Source organism: Natator depressus, chromosome 1 (assembly GCF_965152275.1).
Source record: "Natator depressus isolate rNatDep1 chromosome 1, rNatDep2.hap1, whole genome shotgun sequence".
Lineage (NCBI taxonomy): Eukaryota > Metazoa > Chordata > Testudines > Cheloniidae > Natator > Natator depressus.
In genome coordinates this window covers 49336387-49363501 of record NC_134234.1, presented here as the reverse complement: position 1 = coordinate 49363501, position 27115 = coordinate 49336387, and the positions used below count along the sequence as shown (strand labels likewise).

Sequence of the window (27115 nt, the reverse complement as noted above, 5' to 3'; positions counted from 1 at the left end):
AGGTATGTCACAGTGTGAGACTCACCCCTGCAGCACCTCCTGCTGGTCTCTCAGAGAATTAGCTCTTCCAGCCTCTGGAGCACCCTCTGCAGGCAGGGTGTCCCACTGGCCCCCCATGTCCCTCCCAGACCCCGGTACCCCTTTTACCCAGGGTGCTGCCCCCTGGCAGTACCCCATAGTCTCTGGTCTCCCCTCCCCAGGGAACCCCCACCCACTATCCCCACCTCACCTCAGTCTTCAGCTACTGCCAGTCACCACTGAGCCCACACACACTGGGGTGGACTGCAGCATATAAGCCCCTCATCACAGGCAAGGGAAGTTTAGACCTGCTGCATCTGCCTACCTGTAGGCTGCCCTGTTGCAACCCCAGTACCCTGGCTTAGGCCATCTGCTAGGCCTGCAGCTTTTCCAGTCTGGAGCCTCCCAGATCCTCTAGCCTTTCCCAGCCCTGCCCCACTCTAGGTACCTTCTCAAGCTCCCCAGGAGCCAGGCCCATCTCCCTCCACAGCTAGAGGAGACTCTGTGTTTTTGGCCCACTGCCCTCTTATAAGGGCCACCTGGGCCCTCACTAAGCCAGCTGCAGCCTGATTGGGGCATGGCCCCCAGCTGAGGCTTTTCCTTCCTTGCCACAGCCCTCTCCCCAGACTGTTTTAAGGCAGGAGTGGGTGACCACCCCACTATAAGGTCATAGCACAAACTGGTAGGTCATGCAGTGGTGTATGTAGCTCAAGAAGAGTTTATACTCTGTGGTTAGGTCCACTTGTTTTTATTCTCAAATTGTCTTCCACTAGCTTTTTGAAAAAAATCCTAAACTACCTCATGCTTATGAGAAGCATCCTCTTTGGGAGGTGAGATGCTGTTATGCCTTACAAATGTAAATTAACTAATCTTCCAGGAGTAATTGATAGAAAAGTAATTTCCTTTATCATGACAAACAGTTTTTCAGCACATGAGTAATGACTTCAATTAAAATAACTATAAATTGTGTATTAGGGAGCTCCAGGTCTGACTATTATTCACCATGAAATATAAATTACACTTTTCTGCATCTAGGTGATTATAAATAACACTGCAGCTAGGACAACATTCTTTTTCTTCACCAGTTTGTTGTAATTGACAACAGGAACAAAAGATCTAGGGTTGTTTATTTTTTAATAAGCTAACATGGTGCTGCTTAGTGCACTAAATAAAGGTCAAAATGTTCTTAGTAGTCTCAGACTTTATTAGAGATCGGTATGAACCAAACCTAGACCACTTCAAAAGTGATGGTGGGTCAAAATCCCAGAATCCATATTTCACAAGTTGAACCTATTTCTGTAATAGGCCAATGGGATCAAAATCCTGATCTGGATCCAACTTTTTTGCTCAGGCCCATCTCTGAACCTAACAGCATTTATTCTCTTTAGGGAATGAGGGGGAGGGGAAATAGGTTAGTTATTCTAAATATGTATTCTGGTGGCACCCATTACGTATGCATACCCACATACAAAAACAGTCTTTGCTCTGAAGAACTCAATCTCAGAAACCAACCACTATGCCATAGGTAGGACAGAGGAATGCAATAAAAAGGCACACATTTATATACATTCATTAAAAAATATCCCTGATTCCTCCAAAGTTGAATAATGGCTAGATTGACTAGGAAAGGAGAGGATGAAGGTGCTTGTGGGAGAAGCAAACAAACTGAGAGGTTGGCATCAGGAAATGCAGAGGAGATGTGGGTACCATAAAAAAAAGTTGTTTGGGCAGTTTGTTAACTCAATTGAGCGAATGTGGTACTTTAAATTGTAAAGAGAATTCTAAATAGAGACTAACCAGCGCCAGTGCAAATATGAGCTTTGCTATGTGTGCTTTCTGGTAATGAAACACTTTCCTAGCGTAAACATTTTCACTGCAGTCCGTGAACTAGGGGATATCATAATGTAAGGGGGATATAAAGGAGAACTGTGTTTTCCTAATGATCCTCATGGGGAGGGGGAAAAGGTCATGGATCTAAAAGATCAGCAGCAAAATGACTGACTGAATTAGCAACACAGTAGAAAGCTGTGTATTGTGCATGCTGTGTTGCTTTATAAGATCCCTGCTTTTGTCCCTAATTTTGATCATTTGCATTACTTTAGACCACTGATACTCAGACCTCAGTGGTTCAGGAGCCAAATTAGCAATCAGCATTACCCAAAAGAGCCACAGTAGTGTGAATTCATTGTTTCATTTAGTTGTATATTATTCTCACAGCAAAATGACTGACCAAGTATTATTTTATCAACTGCAGTTGGTTATAACATAGTAAAAGCATCCTGATTCATTTAAAATTAAAGAAATGTTTTACTATCAGGTGCTGCAAAGATCCACGGGAGACCCATTAAAGAGCCACTTGTGGCTCGTGAGCCTCAGTCTGAGTATCACTGCTTTAGACCTATTTCTACTGCACTGCAACTTTAGATAGAGCTATATGAATACGTTCAGATAAGGTGATTTGTAGCAGTGTCCATGAACTAGAACAAGAAACAGAAACATCCTGATGCCATATATCCTCAGACACCCAGAAAGCAACATATGGTGATTAGGAATTTCATGGAAGAAATAGTCTCAGATGACCATTGGAGAAACTTTAACTTGAACAAAAGGGATATTTAGTCCAATACAAAGTTAATGGGACCTTAAGGTCAAGACTTAAAGCCACAAAAATCAGGCAAATTTAGAAATCTCTTTTGAAAGTAGCCAACATATTTTCTGTGGCTGAGACCAAGCATGTCAACTTTGAGCTCAGAAAAAGTATTTCGGGTCAAGTTAAAGTCTTTGTGGTAGGAGTTTATAATCAGGGCCGCCTTAGTCATTTCTTTTCAATCATTGCTGTTATACTTTTTATCCACCCACCCGCCATCCTTACAAAGAGCTCAGACTTTATTAGCTGTTTAATCATTTGAAATCCCCTATTACCAAATGCATTATGAGACCCATGTGTGTCAGAGCATTCAGGTGTTTTCTGTATTTAATAACCTGTCATATTTTAGTCCCTGTAGAAATTACTAGTCAAATGTTTTTCCTCTTCTTAATTAATGTGGCCAAACTAAACATTTCTTTGAAATTAACATCACTGATTCTTTGTCTACACCTGAGATCTAGTGTACAGCTCAGAGACAAAGCAGTTGTATTCATCCAAAATAAAAGTTTCACTTTTAAGGTCCAATCATGTTTCTCTTGAAGTCAGTGGGAATCCCAGTAAAACCCACTTCCCCCTCCCTTCCCCATTTATCTGAAGGTGGTTCATCCCTGTCTGAGACCTTGCCTTGCTGTGTTTGCATAGATCTCATAATGCAATAAAATTAACAGATGATTCAGAAATTTTAAAAATGGTGATGCGCTTATTAAACTCTGAAAGACATATATAGTCCTCTAATTTACAATACTGCATGCTGTTTTCTTTCCTCTCTTTTTTTCTATATGCAATTAATGACTACAGGCTTGATTCATTGCCTGGAATCTGCTCGGGGAACAGGAAATTCAGAGTTCTTTAAGCGTGCTCTTGGGCTGACAGCTGTAAAATGACTGGCCTGCTGCTGAGCCAGCTTCAGGGGCTCCCATAGCTCTAAAGGCCAAGAATATTTTCTCCTGGATCCAGGCCGTGCAATTCAACTGGAAAACTAAATTGTAATAGAGCAACAAATATCTGAATTTGGACAGGGAGGACAAGCTTAATGCTTGTCTTAATTACAGCACAAAATCATATAGCAATAAAAAAAATGTTGGGACATTCAATCCACCCTCTTCCAATGCAGGATAGTTCCTGTGATTATAATCACCCCTATATTTGCACATGAGTGCAATGGTGTTTGTACAAAATATTACTTTCATTTGATATCTCACAAGGCATAACACGCTGGTTATTAATATAATTGTATAATGGAGGTGTTAACGTTATATGTAAAGTTTATGAATTCCCTGCGATGTTTCTAGAATATGTTTAAGACAAGATGGCCGAGGTAAAGGTAATAAACAGGTCTGTCCTAGACAAAGTAATGTGGGTTTACCTCAATTTATATATTAGCTCTAAAGAAAGGAATCAAGCTTAACAAGTGGAAATTATCCTGATCCTGAACTCAAGAGATGGAGAATTAACATGTTCCATGCACCCCAGAGAGATATTGGAGCCTGAATCCCCAGGAGGCCTTCCTGACTCCCCCTTTGGGGATATAAGGAACATAGACTCTATCCTTATCCTTCACCTCAGGAGATGAAGAAACCAAGCAATTTGATCTCAGTGATGGGTCCTAGCCAGTAGAAAGATGGAAAGGTGACCGGGGTGTAAAAAATAATCTTGAACAAAGACTTTATCTTGCTAGATTAAGTTTTAGACTTTAGATGCATGTTTTCACTTCACTCTTATTTGCTTGTAACTATCTCTACCTTTATCTCTTCAACTTGGTATCACTTAATCCCCACTCTTTTAATAAACCTGTTTTACTTGTACTGTAAACCAATTCAATGCTGTGTTTCAAGGGAAAGGTGTATTTACGCCAGTTAAATTGCTAAGCTATGAGGTACTGACTCTTTAACAGAGCAGCAAACTTACTGTGTTCTGTGAATGCACAGTGGTAAGGGCTGTGCATTGCAGAGAGACATCTCTGAAGAGTTTGGGGGCTTAAGTTCACTGTTACATACTAGGTGAGGTTTGGACTGGGAGAGCCCTGAGGAGTTTGCTGGTGAGGAAAACAGACTGGTGTGGGAAGGAGCTGACACAGTCTAATCACCAGCAAAACTCACTCATGAGAGGCAGAGCGGTAGTACAGTGGCTCATAGCTGTGGGTATCCCCAGCAGCATGTTACAGTTCCCTACAATACACTTTCTGTCACGAGTTCAACCGACATTCATAGATACTAAGGTCAGAGGGGACCGTTATGATCATCTAGTCCGACCTCCTGCACAACACAGGCCACAGAATCTCACTTACCCCCACCTGCGAAAAACCTCTCACCTATGTCTGAGCTATTGAAGTCCTCAAATCGTGGTTTAAAGACTTCAAGGAGCAGAGAATCCTCCAGCAAGTGACCCGTGTCCCATGCTACAGAGGAAGGCGAAAAACCTCCAGGGCCTCTTCCAATCTGCCCTGGAGGAAAATTCCTTCCCGACCCCAAATATGGCGATCAGCTAAACCCTGAGCATATGGGCAAGATTCACCAGCCAGATACCCAGGAAAGAATTTTCTGTAGTAACTCAGATCCCACCCCATCTAACATTGGGCCTATTTACCATGAATATTTAAAGATCAATTAATTGCCAAAATCATGTTATCCCATCATACCATCTCCTCCATAAATTTATCAAGTTTAATCTTAAAGCCAGATAGATCTTTTGCCCCCACTGCTTCCCTTGGAAGGCGATTCCAAAACTTCACTCCTCTGATGGTTAGAAACCTTCGTCTAATTTCAAGTCTAAACTTCCTGGTGGCCAGTTTATATCCATTTGTTCTTGTGTCCACATTGGTACTGAGCTTAAATAACTCCTCTCACTCTCTGGTATTTATCCCTCTGATATATTTATAGGGAGCAATCATATCTCCCCTCAACCTTCTTTTAGTTAGGCTAAACAAGCCAAGCTCTTTGAGTCTCCTTTCATAAGACAGGTTTTCCATTCCTTGAATCATCCTAGTAGCCCTTCTCTGTACCTGTTCCAGTTTGAATTCATCCTTCTTAAACATGGGAGACCAGAACTGCACACAGTATTCCAGGTGAGGTCTCACCAGTGCCTTGTATAACGGTACTAACACCTCCTTATCTCTACTGGAAATACCTCGCCTGATGCATCCGAAGACCGCATTAGCTTTTTTCACGGCCATATCACCTTGGCAGCTCATAGTCATCCTGTGATCAACCAATACTCCAAGGTCTTTCTCCTCCTCCATTACTTCTAATTGATGCGTCCCCAGCTTATAACTAAAATTCTTCTTATTAATCCCTAAATGCATAACCTTACACTTCTCACTATTAAATTTCATCCTATTACTATTACTCCAGTTTACAAGGTCATCCAGATCTTCCTGAATGATATCCTGGTCCTTCTCTGAATTGGCAATACCTCCCAGCTTTGTATCATCCGCAAACTTTATTAGCACACTCACACTTTTTGTGCCGAGGTCAGTAATAAAAAGATTGGTCCCCAAACTGATCCCTGAGGAACTCCACTGGTAACCTCCCTCCAGCCTGACAGTTCACCTTTCAGTAGGACCTGCTGTAGTCTCCCTGTTAACCAATTCCTTATCCACCTTTCAAGTTTCATACTGATCCCCATCTTTTCCAATGTAACTAATAATTCCCCATGTGGCACAGTATCAAACGCCTTACTGAAATCTAGGTAAATAGATCCACTGCATTTCCTTTGTCTAAAAAATCTGTTACTTTCTTAAAGAAGGAGATCAGGTTGGTTTGGCACGACCTACCTTTTGTAAAACCATGTTGTATTTTGTCCCAATTACCATTGACCTCAATGTCCTTAATTACTTTCTCCTTCAAAATTTTTTCCAAGACCTTGCATACTACAGATGTCAAACAAACCAGGCATGTAGTTACCTGGATCACTTTTTTCCCTTTCTTAAAAATAGGAACTATGTTAGCAATTATCCAATCATACGGTACAACCCCTGAATTTACAGATTCATTAAAAATTCTTGCTAATGGGCTTGCAATTTTGTGTGCCAATTCCTTTAATATTCTTGGATGAAGATTATCTGGGCCCCCCGATTTAGTCCCATTAAGCTGTTCGAGTTTCGCTTCTACCTCAGACATGGTAATATCTACCTCCATATCCTCATTCCCATTTGTCATGCTACCATTATCCCTAAGATCCTCATTAGCTTTATTAAAGACTGAGGCAAAGTATTTGTTTAGATATTGGGCCATGCCTAGATTATCCTTGACCTCCACTCCATCCTCAGTGTTTAGCGGTCCCACTTCTTCTTTCTTTGTTTTCTTCTTATTTATATGGCTATAAAACTTTTTACTATTGGTTTTAATTCTGTTTGCAAGGTCCAACTCTACTTGACTTTTAGCCTGTGTCACTTTATCCCTACATGTTCTGACCTCAATAAGGTAGCTTTCCTTGCTGATCCCTCCCATCTTCCACTCCTTGTAGGCTTTCTGCTTTTTCTTAATCATCTCTCTAAGGTGCTTGCTCATCCAGCTTGGTCTACAACTCCTGCCTATGAATTTTTTCCTCCTGTCTTGGGATGCAGGCTTCTGATAGCTTCTGCAGCTTTGATTTAAAGTAATCCCAGGCCTCCTCTGCCTTTAGATCTATAAGTTCTTCAGTCCAATCCACTTCCCTAACTAATTTCCTTAATTTTTGAAAGTCAGCCCTTTTGAAATCAAAAACCCTAGTTGCAGATTTATTTTTGTTAATCCTTCCATTCAGTTTGAACTGAATTAGCTCATGATCACTTGAACCAAAATTATCCCCTACAACCATTTCTTCTATGAGGTCCTTACTACTCACCAAAACCAAATCTAAAATGGCATCTCCTCTAGTCGGTTCAGCAACTACTTGATGAAGGAATCCATCAGCTATCGCATCTAGGAAAATCTGAGCCCTATTATTATTACTAGCACTTGTCCTCCAGTCTATATCTGGGAAGTTAAAGTCTCCCATGATCACACAATTCCCATTAGTATTTACTTCATTAAAAACATTAAAGAGGTCTCTATCCATATCCAAATTAGATCCCGGAGGTCTATAGCATACCCCAAGCACTATCCCAGGGGAGGCTCTAATAGTTTTCTTCCCCAATGTAATTTTTGCCCAGACGGACTCTGTCTTATCCATTCCATCGCTTCTTATTTCTTTACATTCTACCTCATCATTGATATATAATGGTACTCCACCACCTTTTACCTTTATTTCGGTCTTTCCTAAACAGCACATACCCTTCAATACCTGTAGTCCAGTCATGACTACTATTCCACCATGTTTCTGTTATCCCTATAATAGCTGGTTTCACTTCCTGCACCAGTAGCTCTAGTTATATAACCCAATTGTTGAGCCTAGGTTAAGTTAGCCCAGAATTCAGTTATTCAAAGAGGCAGAGTGCAAGGGAAGCTGTTGAGTTTAACAGATTGGAAAAGAACAGTCAGTATAGTCCCCGGAAAAATCATGGAGCAGATCCTCAAGGAATCAATCCTGAAGCACTTACACGAGAGGAAAGTGATCAGGAACAGTCAGCATGGATTCACCAAGGGTAGGTCATGCCTGACTAATCTAATCGCCTTCTATGATGAGATTACTGATTCTGTGGATGAAGGGAAAGCAGTGGATGTATTGTTTCTTGACTTTAGCAAAGCTTTTGACACGGTCTCCCACAGTATTCTTGTCAGCAAGTTAAGGAAGTATGGGCTGGATGAATGCACTATAAGGTGGGTAGAAAGTTGGCTAGATTGTCGGGCTCAACGGGTAGAGATCAATGGCTCCATGTCTAGTTGGCAGCCGGTGTCAAGTGGAGTGCCCCAGGGGTCGGTCCTGGGGCCGGTTTTGTTCAATATCTTCATAAATGATCTGGAGGATGGTGTGGATTGCACTCTCAGCAAATTTGCGGATGATACTAAACTGGGAGGAGTGGTAGATATGCTGGAGGGCAGGGATAGGATACAGAGGGACCTAGACAAATTGGAGGATTGGGCCAAAAGAAACCTGATGAGGTTCAATAAGGATAAGTGCAGGGTCCTGCACTTAGGATGGAAGAACCCAATGCACAGCTACAGACTGGGGACCGAATGGCTAGGCAGCAGTTCTGCGGAAAAGGACCTAGGGGTTACAGTGGATGAGAAGCTGGATATGAGTCAGCAGTGTGCCCTTGTTGCCAAGAAGGCCAATGGCATTTTGGGATGTATAAGTAGGGGCATAGCGAGCAGATCGAGGGACGTGATCGTTCCCCTCTATTCGACATTGGTGAGGCCTCATCTGGAGTACTGTGTCCAGTTTTGGGCCCCACACTATAAGCAGGACGTGGATAAATTGGAGAGAGTCCAGCGGAGGGCAACAAAAATGATTAGGGGACTGGAACACATGACTTATGAGGAGAGGCTGAGGGAACTGGGATTGTTTAGTCTGCAGAAGAGAAGAATGAGGGGGGATTTGATAGCTGCTTTCAACTACCTGAGAGGTGGTTCCAGAGAGGATGGTTCTAGACTATTCTCAGTGGTAGAAGAGGACAGGACAAGGAGTAATGGTCTCAAGTTGCAGTGGGGGAGGTTTAGGTTGGATATTAGGAAAAACTTTTTCACTAGGAGGGTGGTGAAATACTGGAATGCGTTACTTAGGGAGGTGGTAGAATCTCCTTTCTTGGAAGTTTTTAAGGTCAGGCTTGACAAAGCCCTGGCTGGGATGATTTGATTGGGGATTGGTCCTGCTTTGAGCAGGGGGTTGGACTAGATGACCTCCTGAGGTCCCTTCCAACTCTGATATTCTATGATTCTATAGTTACCATATGTTGGGACTCCAGGGTCAGTAGGCCTGATTCATGCTTGATTAGGGAAGATTCTCCAGCTGGTTGGAGGCAGGGAAAGGGAACAGTATTTTTATGTTTAAACTGTTCATGAGGGAACAGGGTGGGGTTCTACAGCTGGGAAGGTGGAGGGCAAATGGAGAACTGTTTGTTTTTTAATTGGTTCAACAGTAATGTTTGCAGCCGTCCTGGAGGCCACTGTAATAAAAACAAATAATCAGATAGTGCTGCTAGATCAAAAGTTCTCAAACTGTGGGGCACCCCCACCCCCGGGGGCATGATGAGGTTATCAGGAGTGTGCGAGGACCTAAAGGGGGCCATGTCTTGTCCAGCAGGGGAAGTAGACGGAGCTCTGTGCAGGCAGTCTTGGCTGTCAGGACCAGGGTCCCTGGCAGTCTTGCTCACCCACTGCCAAGCAGTTATCCTCCTGGGCTGGCAAGGCCAGTGAAGAGACTGCAAGTGGGAACACAAAGACTGTACTCTGGGAGGATTGATCTCTTTACCCCCTCCCCCAACCCCATCCCTTCAGTGGGGCCCAGAGCCTGACAGGGGAAGCAGATAGGGCCGTGCTGAAGGACTGGGGTTTGGAGGGGGTGAAGAGATCAATCCTCCCAGAGTGCACTGACTCAGAGGTGATCCTAACAGCTGTGTTTTTTACTTGAGAGGTTTGACAGGTTTTCCCAGGGTGCAACCTGAACCGTGGGACCACTGAGCCCTGTCTTACCAACTTGCGGTATCCCTCTCACACTGATGCTGTGACAAGCTACAAACCACTTACACAGACATCCACAGGCAAGGACACACCCAACTGAGTTACATAAATGCTTCTCCCACCCACTCATGAACCAACAATAGGGAGCCTCCAGCCAATTTCTCCCCAGCCTGTGTACCAGAAGTGTACCTTCTTGCCCTGGTCAGAAGCCTGACCAGTGTAAGCTCATTACTCAGTCTGACTCTCCCTTGATGTGGAGAGGGGACACACTAGCCTTTGTAACCTGGGCTGAGATTTCCCAAGCTCTTCAATCAAACCACACTGTTTTAAATAAAATATAAAACAGATTTCTTAACTAGAGTGAAATGGATTTTAAGTGATAAATAGTAAGCATAGAGATCAAAGTTGGTTACCTAAGAAATAAAAGTAAATTCACAATGTGAGTTCTATAAATTAAGCAGGATTTGAATCAAGCAGTGTCTCACCCTGATAGTACAAATGGGTCACAGATCTTCAATATACAGGCTGGAACTCTCCTTCAGCCTGGGACCCCCTCCCCAGTTCAAAGTCTTTGTCCTCCACACGTGTTTCCAGATGTTGAGTTGTGGGGAGAGTGAGATCAAGGCATAATGTCACTCCCCTTCTTTTATAGTTTATTTGAGCTTGCTGGAAATATCTTTTGCTATGACATGGATTAAGCAGCCTCCATTATATATATGGTCTCGCTGAGACATGTTCATTGTAAACAGTTCCTTGGATAGTAGTTGGGAGTATGGATTCCCTTTAATGGGTCACCAGCATGTCTGGCTATTCCATTGTTGTATCTGAAAGGCTGGTTATGTGTGTTCTCAATCCCACAACATATTTCAGTAACATACAGCATAACTTCACATACAATGATAGCACCATATAGTCCAACAGGATATTGATGTTCAACAGATTGAGACTTTTAAAATGATACCTCACAGGGCATAATTTGTACAAAACATATCATAATTATGACAGTGGTGAATATGGGGCTTCCAGAGTGTTGATTTGAGGCACAGAGCGTCAAAGGGGGTAATGCAATTACCATCAAGTCCAGAGAGGAGGCGATTACAGTAGTTGAGGGCTGGCATAAGATGACTAGGGCCTGAATGAGAGCTGTTGTAGTCTGGACAGACAGAAAAGGCCAATAGAAATGTTATACAGGTAGAAACAGCAAGACTTGGACATGGCCTGGATGTGTGGGTCTAGAGAGAGGGCTGTTTCAAAGATGACACTCAGATTATGGGGTACAGACTGAGGGGATGGTTTAAAAAATGGAGAGGGGAAAGCTCAGTTTTAGCCATGTTGAACCTTTGTCTAACTTTGAGCACAGGAGTAGCCCCGTTTACACCATGCTTAAGTGCCTTGCTGAATTGGGGCCCAAATTACTTGAATGACTTTGTACATGAAGACTGAATTCCTGCTCATTTACAAGGTGCTGTACAACTTTGCTCCATTTGTATCTCTGATTTCTACCTGGTCTCCCCCTTGTGACCTACATATTGCCAGCTCGCTTCATTTTGAAAATTCCCTTTGTCTTCTCCCTTTGTCCCTTTCTCCATGCTGCTCCATGTAACTAAAGCAAATTCCCTCTCTGGGGGTTCAACGCATACTGTGGTATATTCTCTACATTCAAATGCCTCCTTAAAACCCCCTACTGTTGTCTTGTCCCTGGAAAGGTACCTCTGCTCCAGTGCTATCATCTGCTTCCCAAATCTGTTCTTTAAAGGGTCAAGCACATCTGTTTCCTTTATTTGATGTTACCCTCTTTCATTTCCCTTCCTGCTCTGTTCTTTTAATTCCCTACGTTTGTCTAACGTGCACTGTAAACTCCCTAGGGCAAGAAGCACAGGCAGATTCTCATCCTGACTACACTGGAGTAACTTCATAAAAGTCAAAGGAGTTACTCTGGAGTTACCTTGATGTAACCAGAGGCAGAGTCTAGACCTTTTTTTTTTTTTTTTTTTTTTTTTTTTCCTTTCTGTAAATACATAAATGTGTTTTATGGCAACTAACAATTTCAAATCTGCTTCATTTAGAGAGTTTAACGTTGAATTTAAAATCTGCAGAATGATGCTGATCCTGAAAAGTATCTTATCCGTGAAATACAGCTACTAACCTACATCAATTGTCAAACAGGAGCAGTTAAATAATTTCAGACAGGCCATTGACAACTAGAAGTCAGATGAGATCTTCACTATTCAACACACTAACTTTAAATGGAATCTGGGGCAGGCTGGAGAAGCATATATACAATGAAGACCTAGCAATTGACTCATGCAGATCGTATCTGACTTCCTCTGGAGCCCTGTCAGCCACCTCAGTTTTTCAAAAAGTATTCTTCAAATTTACCTGAGGAATGTAATGGAGGCTGAGATCCCTGGTATCTGGAAGAAGAGGTGAAGCTACAGGGGTACTGATCCAAGCTTAAGTAATTGAGATCAAAATATTTATTTTCCATTATGTGATGAGCCCCAGAGGTTGTACCTTACATGGTGCTTCAGTTTCATCTGAAATTCAGCTTCTAGAGTGAGCTTGGGTTACTAAACGTAAACTTTCTCTGCACATCGCACCCTGCTGAAGACACAGAATGGCTTCCTTCCAGAAAAATGATTTTTAAAATCATTTTATGCTTACTGGACGTGCTGTGAATGAACATAACTGCTCTTTTGTACTGTCAGCTCCTTACATCCCTGCAGGCATTTCTCTTCTATTATGCCCCCAAACTCTTTGCCTCTGCAGATTAGGGGACATTGAAGAATGGTGTAACTCTGTCATTGTGATGACAGCTTTTGCAACTGACACGTACTGATGCCCAGTGATGGTTGGTTTGTATGGAAGTTTACCAGTATGCCCAGGTGTGTAAGCTGTTCCAAAAGGAAGAACTTTATTATATAATTTTGGTCTTACTCATTGAATGAGTCTCCCATCCTATATGACGTTCCTGGCACAAGAAGGCCACACAGCCATCTTCCGTGGGGGAAAAGGGAGAGGAGAGGGCAGAGAGGGACATAACACTATGCCATACAATGACTAAATAGCAGAAAGGCAAAGAAACTACCACGACTAAGATATTGCTGCAGCTATTGGCATTAATTACCATGAGGGAGTCAGTATGGTTTGAGGGACACAGTGGGAAAACCATGGACAGCTGGTGATCTGCAGCATCTGGCAACAAATCCATGCCCCTTCTCTGTTCACAGCATTGTGGAAACCATTCCCTGTACCAACTACTGCTTCCTGCTGTGATCTGTAGCTAAATTTCTTTGCTGTCCGTGCCTGTAGTGTTGGGGTGGTACCGGCATGGGAAACAAGCTGTGATTTGGTACTGAGATACTACCATGATAGATTCATTAAAAATATTTTAAGAGACTCAGTATTGTCCCTTGTCCTCTGTATTACCCACATTCCCTTCAGCCAGGCTTCTTTTGGCTCTCTGTGGTCCTGCCAGCTCTGAGCTGCTGCTGTTGCTGCATAACCAACCATGAGTTATGTAGAAGATATTAGTCTGGGTTCTCCCTTACTAGTTATTATTATTTATATTAGTAGTAGGGCCTATAGGCTTCAAGTGAGATCAGGGCTGCGTCATGCTAGTCACTGTGTAAACGTAGTAAAAGATAGTCCCTGCCTTGAAAAGCTTGCAGTCTAAATCAACTAAAGGTGGGTGAGGAAACACAGTCCAGGAATAAAACATAGATCTCGGTCCAGTGCTCTAGCCATTTGACTATGCTACCTTCTGCTAGTCCACTCTCTTATGGACATGGGCGCTTGCACTGCTTCCCTTGACCAACTGTTCAACTCTAAGATACAGCTGCACTTTAGCCTACCATTTATTGGGGCTTACAGCTCAGTTCTGGCTACGCACACCACTTCCCCTGCTAGGTTGTCTTTGCAGTGTAAATGGGGTAATTGGGTTGCATTTTTCTTCTTCTAAGTATTATGCTTGGTGGCCTGACTGGGGCCCATATGAATATGAAAAATCTCTTTTTGGAGCTTGTCCTGAAGGTTGATGCACCAAGCATGTATAACTATGAACTACAAATTGACCATGTCATTCAAAACCTTCAGGTGAACTTTTCTAAAGTGCAAAACTGAGAGTACAGACGGGGGAGAAAATGGTGATGCATAGTAAGACCATGGATTTTCAGAGAGAGAAATGCTGGGGCACTACTTCGTTGTGCCCTCCAGAAACACAGGTGTAAGCACAAGCGGTGGGTGCAAAAGGTAATTCACAGAAGTCTACTACTCAGGGTTTGTGTTGCATTGCTAATGGATGGCAATAGTAACATGGACAAAAATGTACAGGCAATAGGAATAGCCTGATTGTGCGGAATTAGGAGTCCTAGTACAGGTTAGCAGTGCCAGGTCCCAGGAAGCTCTCCAGTGCTCGGGAGCAGACACTGGAGACTTGACAGAGGAAACAAAAGAGATTGCCTGGAGGGAAACATGAACAGAGTGAATAACATCCAGGGAAGATGGGAGCTTTGGTCTGCAAACTGGAATGCTCTTGTAGTTTCCTGACAGAGCTGCACGCCATGCACTAAATTAATGTAGTGACTCATCTACTTGACAGTAACACCCCACCACTTCTGCCTGCAGACTGCAGTGGCAGACTGGCTTGCAATATTAGTGGTGTCCCTGATGGTTTTCTGACAGAATCCTGTTGTCATATACTTCCAGACAGGTGTCTTTAACCACCATGTAGCTTGATTCCTGTGTGATCCCACTGTAATTTCTCACTATGGTTCAAGATAACTTGTGCATGCCTTTAGGACAAATTTTTGTCAGATAAATGGGGGAATCAAACCCATAACCCACAGGCTTTGCATAATCCCAGGGGCTCTTCCTCTTACACTTTGAAGCATCCAAGCATGGCTACAGCATGCGGTTGGAGCAGGTCATTGCTGTATTATCAAGCAGACGCAAACTGCTGCTGAGTGATGCCTTTTTTTTCTCGTAGGGCTTGCTGTCATAAACTGGCTGGACAATGAGTCTGTGCAGGATAAGTGGGGTGGGTGAGTCACCTGATGGAGGCAATTGTGAGCTAATTTTCCGGTGCAAACTTTCAGGGCTCCTGTTCTCCCTTGCCCAGAGGTAGGTCCCTCAAAAATTCCCTCAAAAATATTTGCTCCACAGAAGGGCCCTTCTTTGCAAATACACAGTAGTACAACCACAATAGGAACAGTGAAAAAGTTTGGGACCAAAATTGGCTTTATTGACTTCACTGGAGAGGCCGCCATTTACACCAGGACTGAAGCTGGCTCACTGCAACTTACTAGTAATATACAGGGGAGCTGGTCTGGAGTGTGTTGGTGCAACTTTTTTTTTTTTTTGGGTGGAAAATGCTGATTTGTTAAAATCCGAATGTTACAGCAACGTATCGGTTTTGACAGGAAGGTTTCACAGATCCCGGATGGAATTTCTGATTAGAGAGAGCGAGTCAACAGCGTGCCCTTGTTGCCAAGAAGGCCAATGGCATTTTGGGCTGTATATGTAGGGGCATTGCCAGCAGATCGAGGGACGTGATCGTTCCCCTCTATTTGACATTGGTGAGGCCTCCTCTGGAGTGCTGTGTCCAGTTTTGGGCCCCACACTACAAGAAGGATGTGGAAAAATTGGAAAACGTCCAGCGGAGGGCAACAAAAATTATTAGGGGGCTGGGGCACATGAGTTATGAGGAGAGGCTGGGGGAACTGGGATTGTTTAGTCTGTGGAAGAGAAGAATGAGGGGGGATTTGATAGCTGCTTTCATCTACCTGAAAGGGGGTTCCAAAGAGGATAGATCTAGACTGTTCTCAGTGGTAGCTGATGACAGAACAAGGAGTAATGGTCTCAAGTTGCAGTGGGGGAGATTTAGGTTAGATATTAGGAAAAACTTTTTCACTAGGAGGGTGGTGAAATACTGGAATGCGTTACCTAGAGGTGGTAGAATCTCCTTCCTTAGAGGTTTTTAAGGTCAGGCTTGACAAAGCCCTGGCTGGGATGAATTAATTGGGGATCAGTCCCGCTTTGAGCAGGGGGTTGGACTAGATGACCTCCTGAGGTCCCTTCCAACCCTGATATTCTATGATTCTAATATCCAGTAGCCCAGTGATTAGGGCACTCACCTGAGATGTAGGAGACCAGGATCAAGGCCCTGCTTTGCCTGATTCAGGACAGAAACTTGATGCTGGGTGTCCCACATCCTCAATAAGAGCATTGGCCAGCAGGCCATACAGTCAGTCTCTCTCTCTGGCCCAGTGCTTATTTAATTATTTATACAAAGCTCCACTGGGAGAGACTGACTATAGCCTGGTTATTAGGGCACTCACGGATGGAGGTTCAAATTACTGCTCCTACTCAGGCAGTTGCAGGGACTCGACCCTGGGTCTCTCACATACCAGATGCATGCCCTGGGCTATTGGGTGTTCTCTGGAGGGTCATTTGCTTACTCATGGTTTCTCATGATAAACTTCAAAAGACTCATTTTGGTTCTAGTGCAGAACAAAAACAAATTGTGAAACCTCAGCGTTTTCCATTAAATAGAATTATTGTGTTCTGACCAGCTCCAATATGCCAATCGTTAGCGTAACTCAGGAAACCCAGCTGCCTGATCTTGCAGACCTGTTTCACATGAATATCTCTCGCTTATACAAGTAGTTCAGCTGACTTTAGTGGCATTACCATGTGGATAAAGATTACTCACATGTGGCAGAGATGCAGAATAAGGCTTTGTGCAGTCTGCATTACAGTTATATGGCAAGATTACAGTTGTAACACTATGGAGTGTTAAATGTAATTGTGTATAAAATTGCACAATAATTAAATTGTCTATAAATTGTGAGCCCTCAAATCAAGCACACCCAAATCTTGCCTGACACCCAAAGTATTAGCTTACTATTGGTGCCATATGGTTGGTTTTTCTGTTTCTCATAACTGTCATTCTTCATCCTTGTCAGCTGCTCATGCAGACTTGCCAGATAATATTTGCACCATAGCCAAAAATCTGTAACAGCTGGTGTAGTACTGGTTAAACACTATAACACTTCAAAGTTTAATGCTCCCATATACATGTTAGAAAGCTGATTCTCAGAGCAGATGTTTAGCTTTGTTTTTGAAATTAATTTCACAACTGCTTTCTTGTCAGTTGCTGCCTCTTATGATCAGTTATGCTGCTGCATTCCAAAAGATGAATGAGCTCATCGGAATCCTGACTTTGAGATTTTTAAAGACACCTAAACTAACAGTATAAATATCAGATTTTGTAGACATTTGTTTAAGAATAAGGGACCTGCTCATGATCATATTGAAGTCAATGGTAAACCTCCCACTGATTTCAATAAAAGCAGGATTGGATCATAAAGACCCTATTCCTTGTAAGATACCATATGCAGACTCTTGAGCTAAATATCTTGTGGGAGACAGGGATACCTTGTAAGTTACAAAATAAAATTACAAGAAAAGCCTTGACACATAGCAATACATGTCTTGTATTTGTGGGGGGGAGATCAAGCTGAGTTAGAAGGAAACATTACCATACCATAGCCACATATATATTTCTCACATTTCAAGAATTGCTAGTTAGTATTTACATATGTAAGCAGAGTCAGGATGAGCTCTACCCTGACATCTGGTGGCGAGTCGTGGTGGGTTGTGGAAAAGAACTTCAGGGGCTGATCTCATTTGCATAGGCACACCCACCCCGCCTAGATGGTCACTTCTGCTGCTGTAGGAGCCCCAGTTTCTCTGTAATTGGGGCAGGAAGAATTAACTGTTATTATCCTGATTATGTGACTCAAGGACAGTGGAACTGTACTTGGCCTTTTGTTATGATGGAGGGACTCACCATCAACTAAGCAGCACTCGCTAGGCAAGGGTCATGGGTTCCTAAACCCAGTGATTTGAGAGAGAGTTTGGGGGTAGGTATTAATGTCTGGTGGTATGGGGCCTTGGTGAGGGGGCCTACATGCTAATTGCGGTGTCTCCTCTCTCCACTGTGGAATATCAGAGCTAGTTTTGATTCCAATAGGAATCTAGTTACAGACTGCTAAGCTGAATTCATTTTGGGCCAATAGTGCACCAGCACTGAGGCTCTCCTACTACAAGCTGAAATCACTAAAGAGTTAAAATTACTGAGTGTTGTGTTAAATAGCAGGGGGGCCCTGAAGCTATATTGCGGAGCAGTTTGCGGGACGGCTGGAGCAGCTTATGGGATGGCTGGCAGAGCAGAGCAGTTTGTGAGACAGCTGGAGCGGCTCATGGGATGGTTGGTGGAGTGGAGCAGCTGGCAGAGCAGAGTGATTTGTGAGACGGCTGGTGGAGCAGAGCAGAGCCCCATGGAGAGGTGGGGCAATTGGCTTTGGACCACGTAAGGTGCCTCTTAACCCCCCCACCCATTTCTACCCAGGTTGGGAGGTAAAACTCTGCAGATAAACTTTTGAACTCTGGAGCTGTACTGACCAGGGACAGAGACTTTTGGGTTGTTGGACTTTTGGGACTTTGGGTGACTTTTGGGTTGCTGGACTCAAGAACCAAAGGCCCAATTTGCTTGCGGTGGGTTTTTGCTCATGGGTTGTGTTATGAATCCTGTCGGTGGTGTTTCCCCAACATAACACCACATTGTTTCTCTCTGTTATTAAAAGGCTTTTGCTACACTCAGACATTGTGCTTGCAAGAGGGGAAGTATCGCCTCTTAGAGGCGCCCAGTGGAGGTGGTATATATTTGTCCCAGGTCACTGGGTGGGGGCTCTCGCTGGTTTTGCATTGTGTTATTGGAATGGAACCCCTAGATACTGAACCCGGCCCTTGTTGCTGTCAACTCTGATGGGCAGAAGGGTTACACATAAGAGAAATAATTTGATTCCATTATGGTGTTTAAGTGGATAAATGATTCACAACCCATTTATCTGAGGCCACCAGCTGTGTGCTTAACAAACTGTTGGTTGACTTTTAGTGCACCCATTCAGTCTTGTAGTGAAGGGCAACCAAGGCTTTTTGCAAAAGTCTGTAGGGTCTAGAGAAGGCCTTTCCCTCTGGGATTAGAGGTCATTTGATAAAAACTAATCTTTTAATTTAGTATAGTGCTGATTCTTATGTTGGTGCATTATGGCTCAAATTCTTAGCAGTAAACATGTGCAATCAAGTTAGCCATCTTGTACGCAGGTAGTGTTGGCAACCACATGCATACAACTCTAAAAATCTGTGCCCAGGGCCTGATTATGGGCCAAACTGTAGAGGGCCTCATTCTGTGTGCTTTATGCATCCACATCCTGCCATTGGCAGAGTGCAAGGAGCTGAAACACATTTCTGAATCTAAAAACACACATTTAAGATGAGGTAATAATGATTAAATTGGGAATTCTCTAATGCCGTCTTTTTGGAAATCAGCTCTAATTCTAAACCTGATGAAATCTACGTACCTTCGTGATTTATGCATTTAAGATTTATAGTAAGCGAGGCATATGCTCACTGATGAATTAAACAACCATACAATTTCATAAACAATATGACTTTATGGATAGCATATGTAGTTCCCTTGAGGCTGTGAATTTAAAGGGCTGATTTATCCCTTTGGAAGGGAGGACTCCTTGCATTTTCATCTATAGTTTCTGTCCCCGCCTCACCATCTCCCCAAAGACCAGGATTTTTTTTCTCTTTTTTTCCTGGCAGATGGAGTCGCCAATCCATGGATGATGGTAACCAGGAAGAAATAGTTGCATAGTGTATGCTCAGTCTTCATAGTAGGAGATATTTCTAGAAAGGCTGCTAAAATACCTCTCCCTCCCTCCAGACAGAAGCATTGTAGGGACAAGGTGGGGAGGACAGACCACTGGAAGCCTGTTCTCTCTTCTCCAGCAATGAATAATGCGATCCTGCTAGACTGCTTTTCCCCCCATATAGACAATGTCTATATGTACCTTCCCAGACACAATGGGCTAAAATCCTCTCAGCTGCTCCTTTGTGAATGAAAGGAATAATTTTCCCTATGTGTGTCCTCCTGTAGATGCACTCTCCCCTGCAACTGTTCTTGCATAGGATGCGTGCAAGAGTGCATGAGACACTAGCATCAGAGTGGCTGCATGAGAATGTTACTAACTTCCATATAAAGTTCAGCACTGTTGTTAAGCTATACATTATTTACATCAGCTGTATGAAACTGTTACTTACAAGAAATCATGGGATACATCCTGCTGTGTCTTGCCATGTGGGATACATAAATACCAAGCATTCAGAGAATGGATTGTATGTCTTTTGTTTTGCCCTGCGTTGATGATGTTTTACAGCACGTGGAGACCCACTGAGATGAAATGAAATAAATAAATCATGCATACACATCTCTAGAAGTGGACTTGTATGGTTCTTGTTTTATGCATTCATTCCCACATTTTTATTATATCTTTGGAAATTACTCATTTTGGAGAGTGGATGGAATTATGCAAAAAAAACAGGACCTAATGCAATTATTCACGGATGGAGAACTGGATAAAATGGGCAAAATGGAGACCGCACTTGGGGATGTGCATGTCTGGTTTGCATATGTGTGGAATCACAGGGGATTTTATCCTTGGCATTGGCCGTAATAGGATTAACAGATTTTTCCATTTATTGTAATACAGCATTTTACCCACATTAAAAAGCATTAGCAAGCCATTACAATCTATCTGTAATGGTTGGTGTTAGTTCTTACAGTAAGGGGCATTCCATGTATCATGCCCTAGCTGAAGAAAATTGATGTATTTAAAAAAAAACCCCAACAAAAATAACCCTCTACATTTGCTGAGGAAATAGGGAAGAAATGAGAAAAATAGTCATTTTATGCCCCAGTCCTCCACTGAGAGAGATGCAGGCAGATTCCTGTATTCTAGTGTAGCCCCTTTGACTCCAGTCGGCACAAAGATCTGTTCATGCAGTTCTAGGTGCAGAATTTATTCTATTCTATTCATGTTCATATACTATCTATATCACTGTAATATCAAAGCACAATCATCTGCGTACTGGAGTTTGGTTATTGTTACCTATATTACTTTAGTTCTGGCATGGAGATGGGAAAGGTTGAAGAGGTTGCTGTCAGTCCCATATTGGATGCCAATGCCCTGTGGTAGATGGTCTTGGGTTAGTGTTTTCATAGCTGCTAAGAAAATGGAGAAAAGGGTGGGTGCCCGTATACAGCCTTGTTTTACACCAGTTCGGATGACAAAGGGCTGAAAGGTAGAGCCACTGCACAGGATGGAGGCAGTCATCTGGTTATGGAGGAGTCTTACAATGGTGATAAAGTTGCTTTGGCAGCCAAATGTTGACATGATTTTCCACAGAGCCTCACGGCTGACAAAGACCATTGTTTCACACTCAAAGGAGGATCTACAAACAGCCCTTACTTGCTTCTCTGAAGCTTACAAAAGCCTAGGTCTAACTCTGAACGTGGGCAAAACAAAAGTTCTCCACCAGCCAGTCCCCAGTCAATCATCAGACCCAGTAAGGAAGATGTACATTGACAAAGAAGAACTGGAAAATGTAGAATACTTTGCCTATCTTGGCAGCCAACTCTCACAGAGGGCAGACATAGATGCTGAGATTCAGAATCTGCTGTGCCAGCCTTGCCTTTGGCAGACTGTCTCACCAGGGGTTCAACAATCACAACATCAGAACATATCCTAGACTTAATTTATAAAGTGGTGGTAATCCCAACTCTCCTCCACGGCTGTGAGACTTGGGTGACCTATTGAAAACACCTGGAATGCCAGTACCAGCACTTTCTTCGGAAGATCCTCAACATAAAGTGGGAGGATCATTGCACTAATATCGGTGTCCTCACAGAGGCCAACATCTTCAGTGTTGAGGCCCTGATTATCCAGCACAAGCTGAGGTGGAGCAGGCACTGTGTGCGCATGCCGAATATATGCTTACCAAAACAACTGCTGTATGCCCAACTCACCAAAGGAGAAAGGAAAGGGGGAGGCCAAAAGAAACGCTTTAAAGACACCATCAAGATAAACGTCAAGAGATGTAGCATTGACACCACACATTGGGAGACAGCAGCCCAGGATGGGGATAACTGGTGAAGAGTTGTGAAAGGAGGAATGTCCACTTTTGAGGAAAATTGCCTTGCCCTGGTCACAGTAAAATGCCAGAAAAGAAAGGAAAGACAACTGTCACTCAGCAATCGTGGCCCAACCCTGTCTTTCAACACCACCTGCAGTGTCTGCCAACGAGCCTGTGGCTCAGGAATTGGACTCCTCGGTCATCAAAGGACCCATGAAAATTAAAACCGGTGAAAGAGATCATCCTTGACCTCAAGAGACCACTGATGAATATCAAAGCACTTTCCTATAGTACCTTAAGCAGTGTGACTAGCATTTGTCATGTGTCAGTTTGGGATCTATTTATCTTACTGTAAATTCTGAGCACCACATAACCTTTCTTATGTTTATCCTCACAAAATCCCTGTGAGGGAAGGAAGTACCATTATTCCCATTTTACTGATGGGAAATTGAGATGCAGAGAGACTAAAGGCCAGATTTTCAAAGGTATTTAGGTGCCTAAAGATGCAGCTATACACCTACTGGGATGTACAAAAGGCCCTAGGCAGGTTGCATGCTAACTCCTGTGAGAGTTAGGTAACTCAGGTGCTTTTTGCAAAGCATGCTAGGTGCCTCTTTGCATCTTCAGGCACCTAAATATCTTTGAAAATCTGGCCCGAAGTGACTTGCCCCAGGTCACGCAGGAAATCTCTGGTGGATTAGAGAAATGAGCCTGAGTCTCGTGACTCCCAGGCTAGCACCCTAACTGCTAGACCATCCTTCCACTAGACCAGGGTTTTATTGTGGTTAAATAGCAGTCCAGTTAAAAATATACCATGTGTTGTACAGTAGAAATGAAATACAGTTGTAAACAAGTTGTTCCAAGCTTTCCCACCAGATAGTTGAGGGTAACTAGCGCTATGTATCTGAAATGAAAGGTGAGGGGGCTTAGTGTCATAAATGTTGTTTTATAAAAACTACAGTAGAACCTCAGAGTTTCGGACACCCTAGGAATGGAGGTTATTCGTAACTCTGAAATGTTTGTAACTCTGAACAAAACAATTCTTTTAAAAGTTTATAGCTGAACATTCACTTAACACAGCTTTGAAACTTTACTATGCAGAAGAAAAATGCTGCTTTTAACCATCTTAATTGAAATGAAACAAGCACAGAAACAGTTTCCTTAATTTGTCAAATTTTTTTAAACTTTCCCTTTATTTTTTTTATTAGTTTACGTTTAACACAGTACTGTACTGTGGGTTTTTGTTTGTTTGTTTTTTGTATCTGCTGCTGCCTGATTGTGTACTTCCAGTTCCAAATGAGGTGTGTGGTTGACTGGTCGTTTCAGTAACTCTGAGGTTCTACTGTAACTGGAACAGTTGACTTAATATGTTTCCAAGTGGGCCATGTATGTTAAGGTCTGAGCAGTCTAGTACCATTCTACCATGAACTGGCAACTAAAAATGAAGTAGAACTAGAAATGAAGTAGATTCTGCCACCCTGGCTCATGTTGAATAGTAACTTACTACTTAAGTAATCCCTGTAACTATTCATGTAGTTTAGTACTACTCAACATCAGGGTGACAGTTTTGGCCCCTAATGGCTGGATATTCAAAAGCTCTGTACCCAGCAGTTCCTTTTGAGAACAATGGGGGCTGTTGGGTACTCTGTTCTGTAGAGTATCCAGTCCTAACTGGTCAATAGTAAATACGGTTATCACATCGAAGCTTTGAATGTAACCTCAGAAAGGTAAATGGGGAACTGGTGCTAGTGGTGGTGGTTGTTGTTTGTTTTTGTTTTTGCAGGCTGTAAAATCAATTATTTAAATACACTTTTTATACGATATTAGAGACAGAAGATGTTGCAGAATACAGCACCCAACTGAAACCTAGAGTATCTGCATTTCTGGTGCCTGAACATTTGGATTTTATCTATTAAACTGTCTTATTGATTGGTTGAGATGTAGCAAATCAAGGTGATATGCTGCAGAAAAGAAAATGCAAAGTGTGACTTAAGTAGATTTTACCGGTGGCAGAACATACAGTGCAATGCAGCTCAGTGCTTAGTACTGTAGCAAATATACATGTGATTGCAATGCATCATTTTTATTACCCCTTGAAATAAATAGGATTGCAGCCAACCTGTAGGGCTGTACAGACATCTGTGTTCCGAACCAGCAAGTTCTTTTCAGTGCAGTCCAATAGCAAATCCTTCATTTGTGGTTGTTCTGCTGTTTTTCTGTTTTCTTGTTTATGACTGAGAGTCATCTGGAACAAGGTTTTTCTAGTATGTAGGTAACCAGTCAATGCTTTTGGATCAGTGCCAAGCCAAACACTGCAGGAAATCAATGTCAAAGGGGAACATAGTTTTGCATTTCTTGCAGGCTGATAGGCTTTGTTAAGGAAGGTGTTAAGCCTTTTGCCTTGAGAGTCTGAAGTGAAGTTTCCAAACTAGAAAGCACATGCTTAGCTTTAAGCATCTGAGTCCTACTAACTTCAGTGGAGCAGATTGTGTGCTTGTGGTCAGACATTTGCATAAGGGTTTGCAAGATCAGGGCCTAACTGAAAGTAGGGGTGTAAATGCAGGCAATGCTTTTGATTTGTCAAATGTTTCCTCTTTTAGGTAGCAGTCATGCCACTGGATTAATGCGGGCAGACCCCATTGACTTCAGCGGAGCTCACTGTGGGCACAAGGATCTTCCACACAGATCCAATGGCAGGATCAGGTGCCTTAGATTGTACTTAAAGTGGAAGAGTATATGTATCAGCATACACAAAAAATTCTAACTAGAGGGAAGAAAAAGAGAAGGACAGGAGAAATACATCACAGGTATTCTGTTTGCCCACTGGTCCGCTGGTTTTATACTGCTGCCCATCATGTCTGTATCTGAGTGCCTTCCATGTAAAACAGCAATGGCAAAGTCTGTAGTGGACTTCATGAAGTCTCTGGAGGTTACATGCTGCTTGGGGTAGCGTTATTTTGAGGGGGTTGGTTGGTTGGTAGGAATTTAAGGGTAGAAGAGAGTGCCATTACTGAGTGTCATTCTTATGTTGGAAAGGCTTTTTCGAAGAGCAAGATTTTGCAGCATTTCCTATAGATTGTCAGAGTCTGGATTTGCATGATCTCTGGAAGTTTGTACTGAACTGTTTTTTTGCTTAGAGTATTTTCCCCATTGTATATTTCTTCCCTTCTTATTTAACATAAAAATAAGTAACTTAAAATGCACTGACTAAAAACATTGAAAAATGATTCACACTTCACAAAATTATATTTTTGTTTTGATTGTACTTTAAGAAACATTTAGCTGAATCTTAACAAGGAAAAAGTTATTGTTGTCTATTTAAATTTCATAAATAACTTGTAAAGGTTTCATTTGGCTGACACTACTTGGCCTTGCCTTAATCTTGGGACTTTTTCTCAAGAGATCTAGGGAACACCCACCGATTACAATGTAAAACATTCAGTGTATTTACCAACGTTTCCACTTGCTTGATCATTCCGGCATGCTTTTACTATGAGGTCAGCAGTGTTGTGTAAGCATAGAATTTATGGGGCGATTTGTACTGTAGGGGAGTCCTGACATGTTTTTGGCAAATACCTTTAGATACCATGGACTGATGCCACTCAGAATTTTAGCTCTGGGATATAATCAGGTTCTAGCATGAATGTGTTGCATTAGAATTCAAACCCTCTGATTGCAGGGAAGATGGGGAAAAGGTTATCTAAACAATATGTGCATACATCATAGGGATTTTTTAACTGAACGCATTTTTCAGTCTGTTAAAAGATTATTTAATCATAAAGCGTTTTCCTTTTCGCAAACAACAGTGACAATGTTTTTAGAAAACCAGAGAAATTTATCTAGATGAAAGGCACTGCATACATATAAGCGACTATTGTTGCCGTGCCCTTTAGAACCCGACATGCAGAGCTAAGGGAGAGCACTAAAAGACAAGACTATGGTTAAGAGAGCTGAAATAAGAACACACACACTGTTAGTATGTGAACTAGTGGTAAATGCAGTGGACTGGATAACAGCATTCCTAGGTTATATTCCTGGTTTTGCCACTGACTTGCTCTATGACCGTAGGCAATTCACTTAGGGCCTAATCCAAAACCCATTGAAGTCATTGTGAGTCTTCTCTTTGACTTTGGTAGGCTTTAGATTATAGCCCTTATTAATCTGTTTGCCTTAATTTACCAATTTTACATACACCTTATGGGTCCTGTGAGAATTAACTAAGGTTTGCAACCCTTTGCTGAAAGCATATTGGTACATGGGCATATGCAATGCCTGCCACCACCACTGAGCTGCTGTGTAACATGGGGCAAGCAACTTTACCTCTGCATGTTTCTGTTTCTCTTCCAACCCTTTTGTCTTGTCTATGTAGATTGTAAACTCTTTGGGGCAGGGACTGTTTCCTCACTCTGTGGTTGTACAGTGCCTAGCACAATGGGGCCTCACCTTATTTGGGGTCTATAGGTACTACTGTGAGACAAATAATCAGGGTTCAAAAAAAACCTCAGGCTTCAAAAAAGAACTAGATAAGTTCATGGAGGATAGGTCCATCAATGGCTATTAGCCAAGGTGGGCAGGGATGGTGTCCCTAGCCTCTGTTTGTCAGAAGCTGGGAATGGGTGACGGGGTGGATCACTTGATGATTATCTGTTGTGTTCATTCCCTCTGGGGCACCTGACATTGGCCACTGTCGGAAGACTGGATACTGGGCTAGATGGACCTTTGGTCTGACCCAGTATGGCCGTTCTTTTGTTATGTTAATCAATACAAGTAAATGTAAGATATCTTTTAATTTAAACAGTTCTAGCAGTACTTTTTAGCAATCTATAAATAAAGCCAATGTTGAGTCTGGAGTGCATTCAGCCCAAGA

At 42.6% G+C, this 27115-nt stretch overlaps 1 protein-coding gene across 1 annotated transcript in view; it reads left to right on the top strand.

Moving 5' to 3' along the window:
• The window catches only part of STARD13 (StAR related lipid transfer domain containing 13), a 493232-nt gene that overhangs the window by 17539 nt on the left and 448578 nt on the right, over positions 1-27115 (top strand). The window contains exon 2 of the mRNA XM_074959491.1: positions 24849-25055. The gene's annotated coding sequence lies outside the window, so the exon portion shown is untranslated. The remainder of the gene's footprint in view (positions 1-24848; positions 25056-27115) is intronic.